The sequence below is a fragment of the Electrona antarctica genome (genome assembly GCF_951216825.1).
Source record: "Electrona antarctica genome assembly, chromosome: 6".
NCBI lineage: Eukaryota > Metazoa > Chordata > Actinopteri > Myctophiformes > Myctophidae > Electrona > Electrona antarctica.
In genome coordinates, this window is record NC_136811.1 from 34,647,732 (window position 1) to 34,662,765 (window position 15,034).

General features: G+C 42.3%; 1 protein-coding gene across 1 annotated transcript in view; it reads right to left on the minus strand.

The window, feature by feature from the left end:
* Nucleotides 1–15,034, minus strand: part of rftn1b (raftlin, lipid raft linker 1b) — a gene marked incomplete at its 3' end in the record, with an annotated part of 282,384 nt that overhangs the window by 205,766 nt on the left and 61,584 nt on the right. Inside the window, exon 3 of the mRNA XM_079503732.1 lies at nt 12,877–13,059. The remainder of the gene's footprint in view (nt 1–12,876; nt 13,060–15,034) is intronic.

The following is a 15,034-nucleotide window of genomic DNA, read 5'->3' on the forward strand; positions in this document are numbered from 1 at the left end:
CACCGACGCCCAGATCAATCAACAGAGGAAAGGCAAGAGGGGAAGACAGAATACATAAAGTGTTTTCTATCTCTATAGCAGCCTCCTGTGTCATTTCTTTATTTTGTAAGGGCTTTGAAGCCCCACCAATCACTCACTGAGAAGTCCACCCTCTACTCCGTCTATCTGTCTACCTATCAGACTGTGAATCTGTCTGTCAGCGTGGCTGCCTGTTGGGGGGGGGGGGGGGGGGGGGGGGGGTTGAATGATCACGACCTGGAGAATCAAGCACTCCATCACAGCACCCTCCCCCCCCCCCCATCTGCGACCCGACAAGTTGTTAATGCCAGACATCTGCTTTCATTTATGAAGGCCTCACTTAGCCCTTGTACACGCTAGTGTCTCTTCCTCATCTGTGATGGCCTCCTCCTGTTCTGCCTCTCTCTTCCTCTCATCTTCTGAACTCCATCCGGACGAGAGCACCTCTTGTACCCTCTCCTAATCCCTGTCTCCTCTTCTTCTGCCCTCTCGGATATGCTTGGATTAATTTTCCTCAATTTCTCTATCTATTATGACCCTTTCTCTGCATAAGTGTTTTGAATACACAACTAAGTTTAATCCTGTTGGAGAACATGTTTTTCATTAGCTGGAATCCACTTTACAACTGTTCCCATAACATGTAATCTACACATGTGGAAAGCAGTTTTTAATGTTCATGTCAACATACTAAATAACATAAAAAGTAATTAAAATAAATGTAATGTAATGAAAAATATAATTCACATGATATATTTCTAGCCCTGCTATATTTATGAATATGTATTCTCTGTGGGGTAGTTTGTGGCACCTTCTGTCCAAAAATAGAGTGAAAGCACACACATAAAAAATGATATTGCGGTCTATTGCAAGTAGATAACACAGACGTGTCGTTTGTATTCATTTACAAGTTGAAAATATTAATGATCTACTGGAAGCTACAGTAGAACTGAAGGCTTGTCTAAAGGAGCCATACAACCAGTAGGTGGTGCACTTCTCTCACTGTACATGGGAGAGCTCAACAGAAGCCAAAAAGAAAAAAAAAGAAAAAAATAACTTGCCTTGCCCATTATGAAGTAAATTTTCTGAAATGGGTTTTTATCATGAAAAATAAAATGCAACATCTGTTGTAAATATATTTGGATACATTAGTGTGTCCTCTGGGAGCGGCATGGAACTCACAGGCAGACTGTGAGTGCATGTACGCGTGTCTGCATGTGTGTATGTGTGTTTATGCGTACTTGTGTTGTGCGCTTCACTTATGCAGTAGAGTGGCCACTCATGCTTTGAAACAGGACACCGTGGGCATTGAGCAGCAGTGGACCTTTCCCCCCTAGAAGACTTTCATTTAAGTAAATCCGAGGATATATTCACAAAGGACCAAACCTGTGTCTGCCTGGTCCATTCCATACATTGTGTGCTTTAAATTAAATAAATGCCATGGGAGTATGTGACTCCGCCTTCAAAATAAAAGTGGTTATTTTGTCAGTTTTTGGTATATACCGGTATATATATATCACACACACACACACACACACACACACACACACACACACACACACACACACACACACACACACACACACACACACACACACACACACACACACACACTTTTTATTATTATTCATGTGTGTACATTAAAACTGCATAACTGCTCAGAGTACCACTGGAATATATATATATGCCTGGAGTGGACAATTGTGTAGAAAATAGATAATTCAATTGTAGTGCATTGCAGATTAATTCCTGATGAAATTGTGTCCTATGTAAGACAGTGTAAGTCTTTGAATAATAAAGCTGCAGAATTGCAAAAAATAACTTTTACAGTAGGCCTACTGATAGTCGAGACAACCTACAAATAACTTAATAATAAATACTTAATCGTAATAACTACAACATCTTGAGAATTTCAGTCACGTGTGTCCCTTTTGAAAATCAGCATTCAGTGGGACCATGAAAAAAGGTGCTATGAGTTTCAGGGACTTGACAGAATAATGGTGTTTGGAGTCAGTTATATGCAGCCTACAGTATAGAAATGGCTGATTTTACACTTGGTTGCATGCTGAAAATAGCCGATCTACAAGCTATCTGCAATTTTCAGAGCGCAACACCCGAGCGCAACCAAACATAAAATGACTTGTCTTTTAGTTCTACTGGATCTCTTCTCCAATAGTCCCTCCCTAACGTTTTAGTCTATTTTTTTAATATATATATATATATATATATATATATATATATATATATATATATATATATATATATATATTCAATATAGTCTTAGTTTTAGTCATCATAGCTTAGTTTTCATTAAGCTTGTGAAAAAAAGTAGTTGACAAACATGTTTTGTCATTGTTTTAGTCGACAAAATGAACACTGTACTGTTATGTCACCAAAAGATTCCATGCTACTAACTAAGCTGTATTACAAAAAATACTATTACAAATAGAATAATAAAAGGTTGTAATGCTTTATGGTGTCGTCCACAGTTAACAGTTTTGTATTGAGTTGTGCTTGAAATGTACTGTAATTCTCCAATCTGTTAATAAATACTTAAATCAATCAATCAGGTTATACTATACAGGTAATAATATACAATTGTCATAAATGAATAAAATGTCATATGATGTATGTCATGCTATTACTGTATGATGTGTCTCTATTCTGTGATCTATAAATTCATGGTATCTCTGTCTATGACTATCTGTCCTTCACATTTACCATTTACATCCAGAACTCTCAGCACTTTTCTTCCTAAGGCAAACAGTCAGCAGTACAAAATTAAGGAAACAGTAAGCCATTTAGTACAGTGTCAGTCTGCGTCAAACCTTAGACACATACAGTACAGTATACCAAACGCCAAGACGAACAGGAAACTGAAAGTCCCCCGCTCCCCCATATAATAATTTGCAAATAAATGGTGTGCATTTATGCATATATTGACTTTATGCAAAGTGCTTTACATTCACTCATTCAAAGCAACAGCAGAGGAAACCATGTAAGGCCCCAACCTGCTCATCGGGAGTAATTAGGGTTTCAGTTCTCAAGGACACTTCGACACTAACTCTGGCGGAGCCCAGGATCAAACTATGGGAACCTTCCATTTCCTAAGTGGCCATTGTAGGCCCTATACCCCCTGAGCCACTGCTACCCCAATCAGCTGCACTGAAGAGGTTGATGCATCAACAAAATCACATAAATTGTACCATTCATACGTTGGTGCAGAGCGCCATCTATCGTAAACCACTGAAAAGACCATTGGACGTAGATCACTGCCTTTGGCAGTGAAGCGTTGGATTTGAAAAGACGTAATTCACCGTCCTTGCCAGGCAATGTGGTTACTTCTTTTACTTCACTGTAGTACCAGCATTTCACTGCCTGCAATGTTGCTACTGGCTGTATTTGCATGTGACAAAGATAGTGGAAAGTATCTAAGTGCATTTACTTAATTTCAATTTTGAGATATTTGTAGCCTACTTTACTTGAGTATTTATAATTTCCAATACCTTCACTTCTACTCCACTACATCTCAGATCAAAGTATTGTACTTTTACACTACATTTATTTGAAAACTTTAGACTGTGTAGATTTTGATAATTATAACAAAACATACATGAAACACTTCAGCCCTATATACCTTTTCACAATTATTTTTATACATTTGATTTCTGCATAGTGAGTACTTTCTACTTTTGGTACTTTTGATGCCAATACTTTTGTACTTTTATTCAATGACATTTTTAATTCCAGACTTTAGTAGTTCTACATTGCAGTATTGATACTTTTACTTAAAGTAAAACAATTGGGTATACTTTTTCCACCACTGGACAAAGAGCGGGACGGGCATTTGTGGCGTTAAAATCGTGTCTCACGTGTGTTTCATACATGCGACTCATTCAGAATGTCCCATTCCTCCTAGTCCTCACTCTCAGACACATCAAGAAAGCAGACACGCTGCCGGTACAGGTGCAGCGGCATTTCCTTTCATGTCTGAGGCCGTCGGCGTTGATACATTCCGTGGTCTGAAGTGAAATGATGAGCCGTTTGTGTATTGTTTTTGCTGATGACATTTTCGTTTGATTATTCACATAAATGTCACATCTCTGACGTCCAGGAACTTTGACTTGAGCAAAGGAGATGAATGCACTCAAGCTGTCTGATATAGCGTACAGTAGCGCCTCAGAGCCATAGAGTAAGACAGAGTTGTGACATTGAGGGGGTAGAAAACAGCCCGGTCACGTGGTTCATGTAACTCGTTTGTCACTGTAAAGCCTATAGACTCCAATGCATTCCGTAAACTTCCGGTTCAGGACTTTGTCACTATTAGCCAATAGAAGTCTATGTAGAAGAGCCGCCATTGGACTTACCCCATTAAGTGAACGGAGTTGTCGTAACTCTGTCTTACTCTATGGATCTGCAGTAGCTCAGGCTTGTGACAACCCAACACAAGAACACTGGCTCTTATTGCATTTTAAACCTTTTTGGCAAATTATAGGTCTATGCACCATCCAATCCACATGGTTCCCCGGAAAAAGTAGAAGAGGGACACGATACTTTTCTGCCACGTAGATATGGCGGATATGGCCTTGAATGCTTTAGTCAAACAATGTCATCAGAATATTGCAGACACAACACCCACATTAGAATTGCCAGCTCACAATTCCCTGGAACTTGGCAGTAGCATGCCACTTTGTTTTCCTGCATGGAAGTCAGAAAACACTGCGCTGGGTAGTTATCAGATGAATGTGCCAATTTGACCCCCTCGGAGTAGGAGTCCAGTTAGTGGCTCCTAGAGGCCATATTTGGCCTATAATGACATGCCATCCTTAGAACCCTGTGCTCTCACAATTAAGAAAGAGGAATATTTGAGATGGTTCACATAATATAAACAATAGCAAAAGTGTTAAAGGGAAATAAAACAAAGTAGTAATAATAATTAAGAAGCCATAAAAGCCTTTAAATCAGAAACCGAGTTTAGATTTTGGCCTATTGCACAAGGAGGAAGGCCATGTCAAAATAATCAGTGAGGTGCAGCCTGCAATCTAATTATGAGATTTTTATGAGATGTCGAGTGCAATGTTGACATTGTAATGGTCACTGTTGGCACACACACTTTCAAGATGTCAGTGTATTGGTTCCCCACTTAGTCAGAGGGAGGTCGCAAGAGAGAGGGCCACAGTGGCGGCAGTGGCTCAGGGGTAGAGTGGCTGGATGGTAACCGCAAGGTTGCCAGCTCGAACCCGGGCTCCCCCAGAGTTAGTGTGGAGGTATCCTTGAGCAAGACACTGAACCCCTAATTGCTCCTCATGTGCTGGTTGGTGCCTTGCATGGTTTCCGCCGCCATCTGTGTATGAATTTGTGGGTGAATGTAATGCACAATCTATGTAAAGCGCCTTGGATAAAGGCGCTATATAAATGCACCATTTACCATTTAGAGAGAGAGAGAGAGAGAGAGAGAGAGAGAGAGAGAGAGACAGAGAGAGAGAGAGAGAGAGAGAGAGAGAGAGAGAGAGAGAGAGAGAGAGAGAGAGAGAGAGGACCTACAGCTCACTTTGCTGCACAACATGTGACTGCATGTCACGAAATGAGGAACACATAGCAAACAACACTCAATGTGACTGTTACCTTGACACTAACTATCTTGACACACACACACCACAGACATATTTAATACTGTACATTTTGATCATTAGGACAGTATTTGCATATTGTATTGTGAAAGTTAATGTTCTATTTTTATGTTTGATATTAGAGAGAGAGCGAGAGCTCACAATGAATATCTTACAGGTCAGCTGTCAAACTTGGTGTTAAAATCCTGTACTCTGGGCCCAAGACTTAAAAACTTTGAATCCTCATCCAAGTGGGTCAGACTTTTTGAGTGTTAAAAATATTATTTGATTAACCAAACTCTTATTTACTTATTTACTGTGATAATTCTGTGATCACAGATTAGATATCAAAGTGAACCAGTTTTTTGGTTTTGAACTACCCGAAAAGGCCGAAATCCAAATCTGATCAACTCGGATAAGGATTAAAAGTTTAATTAAAACTCTTGGGCACTGGGAATGAATGGCAGTTAATCCAATGTAAATCCAATGATCGGATCAGGAAAGACAGCAGTCTAATAAAGAATGGACTGGTTTTAATGCGTTGCCAAAGGTATAGGCTACTGTAACCCCCCCACGTGCAGGCCTGGTGTACTGTGTGTGCCAGCATGTACGGTAGTAGGCCTACACAAAATCAGCCGATGATGTAAAATAAATAATGATAGTGTTTATATTATAAGCATCTTATATCACGCACACCATAAGCACTCCTATATGATATCGAACCCCATCAGCGAGAGGAGCAACAGTCATACAGTATATACTTTACCCCGCAACGGTATTGTGCCCCGAGAACAGCTGATATATAAGCTCACGTCGCATCGCTGATGTGACCGTTGTGAGCTTGGAGGTTTGCTGTTCTTGGCCGCTCTCTTTGCTACATTTCAAACGAACCTCAAAGTGCTACAATCAGGATAAAATATTTGTATAAAACATGACAAAGCTAAAAAAAAAAAAAAGAATAGAAACATAATCACATGAGGGCATAAATGAAGCATAGGAGAAAAACAAGTGCTGCAAAAAACAACAACAACCTGTTTCATTAACTTTATTACTGCCACTAGGTGGTAGCATAAGCACACGTACTGTATGCCACGTGTCTGCTCTCACTCTACGCTCCTTGTTTTCGCGATGCGATACAAACTCACAAATGATTTACGATCGCCGGGAATGTGCAACGGCTCACCATGGACAGTGCTCAAAGCTTTAGAGATACAGCGCTTTGAAAATCCTGTATATTGGAGGCTCATTGGAGCTGGATTTAAAAATCCCATAGCTGGTGGGGACGGATGCTCTCCATAGTAACCACAGCAATGCGAAAAGGTAAATTGACGGTCGCCGCTTTCATATATGGGTTGTCTACGAACATGTACGTAGTTAGCACCTTTAGCTTTAGCTACGATTACAAACGTAGATGGCAGAGAAAAAGGTATAGGTCTTTAGTCCTCTTTGCATCAACAGATTGTGGTGATCTCATGTGGTCAGGGAGGGCATTCCAGAGTCGAGGAGCAGTGGAGCAGAAGGTCCGGTCGCCCATGGTACAGAGCTTGGTCATGGGGATGCAGAGAAGGTTGGTGTTTCCAGAGCAGAGGTTGCGATTGAGTCGAGGTTTGTTCCTTATGGTAGGAGGGAGCGTTACCACGGATGCATTGATGGGTTCATTTTTATTTTTATTTTTATTAGGTTTTTCTTCAACACAACGCAACGCAACGCAGCACGGTGGGAGAGGGGAAAAAGGAACACCAGGTAACAAAAAAACATGCGCACGCACACGCACACACACAACCAACACCAATGCCAATTGGTCACACCATAGCTTTACCACTTGAAGTCCAAATGATATAGTTTATAGTTTAGCACTTGGGCCCGTAGCACCAAAAGATAATACAAAAATTTAATATATATATTGATGGTGATGATGAGAGACTTTGTATTCTGTATTCTGCAGATGAGAACGGTATCTGGAAAAATCGCTGTCGAGTGGGGCAGCGATCCTGAACGATATTTTTCCTGTCTTATGTTGTTCGTGTCTATACTTACTCGTTTACCAGCATACCCAGTGGTTGCAAAACAGAAAAAGGCAGTGTCATTACGACATATTCAATCAAGTTCAGATATTGAAATGTTTGAACCAGTATAATATGACTTAATATTGAGGTACTATACCGCAATAATAGCAATCATTTTCAACTAATGTTGTTAATAGTGTTGAGCTGCTGTAGAGCTGCTGCTCATATTCATTTGTCAACTGTAGTCTGTTTTATATATTACCTTCAATACAGAAAAATGCTTTAATTGAGCTAAATTATTAATCAAAGTTTACTATTATTATTGCACAAATGTCTGAATACCTGTGGAGTAAAGCGCATGTGTTACCTAAGTTTCTGGCATGACCATTTATTGGGGGCTAAGTGTCCTTGCGACATTGTTGACAGTTGACAGTTACCTCCCGGTGTTGTTTTGCCCCCCCCAGCTGGCTGGTTGCAACACTAATGGCTAACCTCAGTAGGAAGCTGTGGGTCGCGGGTGCCTTTACCGTCATCATTAAGCACCATTGGTTTAATGAACGCGCCATTTAGGAGTGCTTGGACCTTCATGCTTCGCCGCCTCATTAAGTGGAAAACAAACTAATATGGGGAGCAACCTAGAGCTCACCTCTAGAGATGCGGGAGAGGCTGGCACACACAGAGCCTTTCAGTAGTGGGGCTCAGAGGGAGCAGGCCTGTGAGCTCTTGCAGCTTGAAGCAAGTTGTAAAGGTTAAAATACAGACAACTCTCTTGACATGTTGTACAGTAGGTGTGAAACATTTGCCTGATCTGATTTCAATTAAAAAATGCACGGCTTTGCTCAGTGCTACCCTCTTTCTCATTCATACAGCTCGAAATCAGTCACACCTGAGAGTTGCCCAGTGGCCTACTGGGTGCATGTGTTTGGCCCGACGTACTAACAGTCCGACAGGCATTAGTCCGACACCCTACCCAAAACCCAAACCCTAAACCTAACCTCACAGGAAGCCACGGGTTAGTTTTAACCTGCAGCACGGACAGACGAAACGCGTCCGTGCTGCAAAATGAAATAAATGTACCAGAAGGACTTCGGAGTGCTGGCTATTTCTACAGTGATTTTTCGTGAGCCGCGCACCCAGTAAACTGCATTATTTAGACTGAGAGTGATCGTTTTTCTCTTCTTCTAGTTTTAACCTGCCACAGGTTAGTTTAAACCTGCCACGCATGTCGGGAGCCACAGGTTTGTTTTAACCTGCCACACATGTCAGGAGCTACGGGTGAGTTGTAACCAGCCACGCATTAGTTGTAACTGGCCACGCATTAGTTGTAACCGGCCACGCATGTCGGGAGCGATGGTGTTGTCGGACCAATGCCTGTCGGACTGTTAGTATGTCTAACCAACGTATGCACCCCACATCCACATCCACAGTCTCACATATGCCTTTTGTGACGTTTTTTTCTTGGATTACGCGTGAGCAGATTTTGTTTGATAAAATATGAATAAAACACACACTACACAATAACAAAATATCTAATATCCAGTTTCAGTCTGGAGTCGTTTGTGATGCCCAAAAATAAACTGTTACCCGCTTAAACCCGAGGTCCTCCATTGTCTATGGTCCCTTTTTCCTTTTTTCATCTACACCAAATCTCTTTTCCAAAAATAGCCCATCTACAAGCTCACAATACTTGTACAAATCTGTTATTTTCACCAAATGTTCACCTATTATGACATGCCCAGAGAATAGGAATGCTCACTCACTCAGATCACTGTGCCAAAATAATGTGCCCACACCTTGCTATCCCTCCTTTCATTCTGCCCATTCACCTATCTCCACCTCCTCTTCATTCTCCCAGGTCCCCAGGGAGGACTTGGGTAGAGATTATTCCGTCTCTACACAGTGACAATTAAAGGCCCAGCTCTGTGCTTTATGGTTGGAGGAGCAGCTGCTTTTTGCCGTTCCTGGGCCTATAACTGCCTGAACCGTCAATGTGTGTGTGTGTGTGTGTGTGTGTGTGTGTGTGTGTGTGTGTGTGTGTGTGTGTGTGTGTGTGTGTGTGTGTGTGTGTGTGTGTGTGTGTGTGTGTGCGCGCGCGCGTGCGTGCGTGCGTGTGTTCATATATTACCACCTTAATGTATGATAAAACATATTTCCATCCTGCTTATTCTGCATAATATCATAGCTGCCAAAGACGTCTATAAACAGTTATGTCAAAGAGAAATGGACGTATGCGTGTTAATCTTGGGCTTCTCTGCATGTGTCTCTGTGCATCTTGGTGTGTCTGTTTATTTTCATGTGTGTGAAGGAGACAGAGAGAGTGAGAGAGAGAGAGAGAGAGAGAGAGAGAGAGAGAGGGGAGTGAGAAAATAGCACAGACCATGGCTGTGTCATAAGAAGTGTTGATGAGAGATATTGAGAGAGGTGTGAAACGTGTTAACAGCGAGCCCTAGAGAGGATAATTGCTTAAATGGAGAGTGCAGTCATTAATGAGACCTCAGATTGATTAGGGAAATGACAATCTGAAACAATGGATTCTGAGAAACTACTTCACTGTAAAAGACCTGATGCAGGCTGTGTAAAGATTTTGAAGATGATACACTGTGATTTGACATGTGTCGTTGTGCCTTACCCTTCTCCCACTTAAGCCATATACATTGTTGTAAATCAATAGTGACAGAATTAGCCTGTAGCCTGTAGATGGCGTTTCAACGTTTTGGAGACCCTGCCATTGACTTTATTCAGACCGCGGCCATCTTGCCAGCAAGGTGCTAACTAGTTGCAACTTCCCATTGACAGCCCATACATCCAAACAGAAAAGTCCTAATCTGATTGTATTAAACAACATCAAACTTGCCAACAATGCAGCTGTACGAAAAGCTTGAATTATCCTCTTTCTATCTGCAAAGTGTTTGTTTCATAAAAATCTACTGTAGACTTGTAATGAGCTACTTCCGTCAAGAAATTCCTTGCAGATGATTATTTTTCAAAGTATCAGAGTTTGGAAGCGCTCGTTATCAGTAAAGCAACCTCCTGCTGCCGCCTGCATTAAGTGCAAATTAAGAACAGGTGGTACGCATGGGCCGTTGAGTGATATTCAACGAGCGCTTCTCACAAATGGTAAATCAGCAACGACAAAGGGGAGAAAAAAGGACGTTTACAAAGAAAATTCAGAAAAGGTCAAGAGAACTGTGAACAGGTCAGATGTCATGTCTGTAGGCATGTCACTTTGACTCAGACATAACCATAAACAAACCCAATATGCCCATATATAGGCATATGGAGAGCCGGTTGTCCAGCGCCACAGATCCGACCGCCATGCACAGAATATGGTCATGTGCATATATGGAACCGATTGACTTCAAACGCGCACATTGGCAAGGACTCAAGGGAGTGCGGCGCCCGCCGCCAAGTTGTTCGGATATTTGGTTGCCCAGAACTGGCGATCCGACAAATATGTCATGGGCATATAATATGGATATCCAGTAGTCCAGAACCACCGATTCCAACCAATAGGGCCATATACTGTATGAGCATGCCAATACACAGGGTATGGGCGCTATCTCCATATATGGGCATAAAAGGGACACAGGCAGTCGGGTGCTCTGACAAATCCCCCAACACTTCAGATTGGCTCTAACCTCTAGTGAGCAATACAGTCAAATAACATGATATATATACTGTATGGTTCTGAAATAGGCATAATGAGCGCTTTTACTTCAGCCACTTTAAATATATCTTTCTGCAAATACTTTTGCACTTTGACTTAAGTAACTTTTGAAATGCAGGACTTTTACTTTACTGTGGTATACTCAAGTCTAAAATTGGAGTATTTCTTCCACCACTGTTTTTGCTGAATTATTATGATGACATGGCCAGAATAGGGACCCAAAGGTTCATGTGGTTGAAACAATGTCTCCGTCCTTTTTGGTCAACTGCATGTCTAGGATTCCTCTTCACTCGCCCACTGATGATCTCCGTGTCTCTACTGTACTGTATCTCCATGCCCCTCATTATTTTCAAATGGAGGTCATGTAGCTGAAGGAATGACATCTTCATTAGGGGGCTACAGGGAAAGTTGGATCTCTCTCCAACTCTTTTGGCAGAAAGAGCCCAGACGGTCGGAATATGCCCCTAATGCTACAGATGTCCTATTGATTGACTCGCTGTCAGAATCAATAAAGTTAGGCTTTCAAAATGACTGTGTGAGTGCCGCCGAGACATTAAGAGATAAACAGAGAGATTTATGGGCACAATGGCTGGGCGAATCGCTACATTGTAAATCAGGACCTACCGGACGCTATAAAAAAGGACTGCTGGAAGAGTGCTCATTGAGTTTTGAAGGCCTGATATAGCAGCCTCTAAAATACCAGCCTGCGATGTCATGCAATAGTTCCAGTTCATTAAGCAACATGGTATTTGACCCACAATTAGCACTTTGACATGAAACATTGCCATTTCCTCCCTTTCCCTATAAATATTAAAGGCTCATGCTTTTCTGCATGATACACAGTTTGTACTATACGGCAATGTGCATACAAACAATTCACAAACTAGATGACAACTGTCAGTGGCATTAACAAAAAATGCAAATAAAAACTGCTGAGATAGCAACAGCCTGGCCCTCAAAGGGCTGACTCCCTAATCTCTGTTGTTCAGATGCACTTGGGCATGTGCCCTCATTCAGCTACCTGAGATGCCCCCTCCACGCCCCACCACTATTCACAGCCAAGGTCCCCATGACAGGCAAGTCAGTGTATTCATTAATTACCAACTCCATTTTTCACCGCAAAACTGTAAACAAGACAGGGAAATGGGGAGCTAGAGAGCGATTAGCGAGGTAAAGGAGCATGAGGGAATGAAAGAATGGGAGAGAGGGAAGAAGGGAGAGAGCAGGAGGGGAAGACGATGGGAAAGACAACGGTGAGGTGAACAGGGACGCCCATGGGGCCGAGGGGAGGACAGGCCAGGGGGGAAAGGAGGTAAAAAAGAAGAAGAAGAAAATGACACATTCTTTCCAGAGTCTGTTTTGTGCAAGGGGACGCTGCACAGGCATCCCTGTGCCTCTTCGCCTTCTAATTATTCCAATTATCATGGCACGCTATGAAAACGTGATTAATAACACAGAGGATATTGTTGTGGCAATTAGCCATATGGTGGTGGGACTCTGCTCTGTCACGATTTTGCCATTAGCATCTACTTATGTTTGTCAGAGGCGCACAGCCATGACAAGCTCAAGTTCTGCTCACCTTGCACTCCCCACTGAGAGGCTCCACACAGGAGGAGAGAGGGAGGGAGAGATGGGCTGAGGTGGGGTGTGGTGGGTATTCCTCGCGGCTTCTCGCCTGAGTGAATTTTTCATGCAGCATCCGGTCGGACTGGGGACAAAATGTCAACCGGCGTCTGGGACGACCCATCAAACTCCACTGCTCCTGGGAAAGAGTGAGGGGGAGGGAGGTGGGAAGGGAGGATTTAATTATTTGTGGTAGTGCATTATTCAAACACAAACAAACTGATGTACGGTATGTTATGGTCAGGAAAATGTATGAATCTATTCTGTGGTCAAATAGAACGGTGAACATATAAACCACCCAGTGACAGCACACACTGACGGTACTCTGTCATGCCTTAATCACAGCATATGGACCATATTCCTTTTCTATTTATCTTGCTCACTGTCAAACACATGCACGCACACGCACACGCACACGCACACGCACACACACACACACACACACACACACACACACACAGGGTCATGGCGAGTCAAATGAATCTAGTTGACTCAGAGTCCGTCTCCACGGTAAGCAGTTTTTACGGCGAGAGCCCGCTTGTTAAGACCTGTTGGTATTCTCCAGATGGCAATAAAAATGCATGAGGTCTGCTGGAACCGTGGAGAGGAGCTCAGCCACTTAAGTGGGAAAAACAAAACCGCAGAGAAAAAGGTAGCAGGTAGAGTAGAGTGTGCCGCCAATCTGATACCCCAAGGACAGAGGAAAGAGCTTCAGATGAGAGCAGCACCACTACTGCTGTTGGTGTGCACTTCCAAGAACTGAGGATGTGTGTCTTGTTTTCTGCCATATCAACATCAAAGATATGTCACCTCATTACGGGTACACAAGTCAATGCAATGCTCTGCGGGGGCTGGAATATTATTTTGAGGAAGTGAAAGTGAGGACAATGTTGTACAACGTTGCCATCGGTTTTAGGAAATTAAGTAACTGTGAGGTTCAACTGAAAAACATACCATACAATATGCCTCAGCTTTCACCTACAAATTTGTATTCCTTGCACTAAATTGAAACAGATTATTGCACTAGGGATAATGGCTTGTACAGTCTTCTCTTAAAGGCAATGGCATGGTGATCGATTTTTATCAATGTAACACCCAAACCACACCTTGCATAATGTAACGAGTAGCGCAGGTGTTTTAGGGATAAGGCTGGTGTCCGAAGATAACGTTTGCATGGGAACACCCCTTGTGCAATGCTAGATCCTCAAATAGTCGGTATAGGAACTTCGGACGAAAATAGGGCCCACTCTCTGTATGCATTCAAGCAGCTTGGCACCCAGTACAATACACAGACAGCGACCAATAGAAATCCTTGTGGCTGCTGAACTACTGCTGGTTTTGGCTCCATCCCCAAGACAGATTGTTTGGAGAAATCAAAATGTCTCTTTTCAGCTCTCAGAAGGAATACTCTGCTAGCCATCTGGTTGTGACAGTAGAATTCTGTTTACAATATTGCACGGGGTAACACTCAAAAAGAATGGTCTGCATTGCTAATGCCAAGTAGATACATACTCCTACAGTATGAGGCACAATGGTAGAAAAATAAGAAGACCTTAAAGGTCCAATTCGCAAATAAAACAGAAACTCTTTAACACATTGTTTATGTTGCAAAATTGGTGGTATTGAATTATAGACAGGGGTGCACATAACTGGTGCGCCAGTGCGCATGCATCGTCAACATGAATGATGCGTAAAGGCATGGAGGCGCTTTTCATTTGCGTACCAATAGCGGGAGCTGCTGGGACAGGAATTGACACAACATTCCAGTGCATTACAACCAGGGACACTGGAAGAAGCAAGACCCATTACGAGCTCTGGTGTCACATACAACAAATGTCTATCTACGTCCTGTAAGTAGACTTAGAAATAAAACTAGTGTTGATTAATCATTACAAGTGGCTCTTATTATCTAGTCTAACCAAGTAAACAAGAACCCACGTGGATAAACACAAGCTTTTAGCCGGAGTTCATCTAACTTACGATATGAAAACCCTCACTTAAACAATGTACACACTTTGGAATGATGTTAAACATGGAACATCCACGGCATTAGGTGAGTACTTCATTTTATCTGTGTTGGACTTGGAGCGCCTCAGTAGGCTACGGCTGCATGG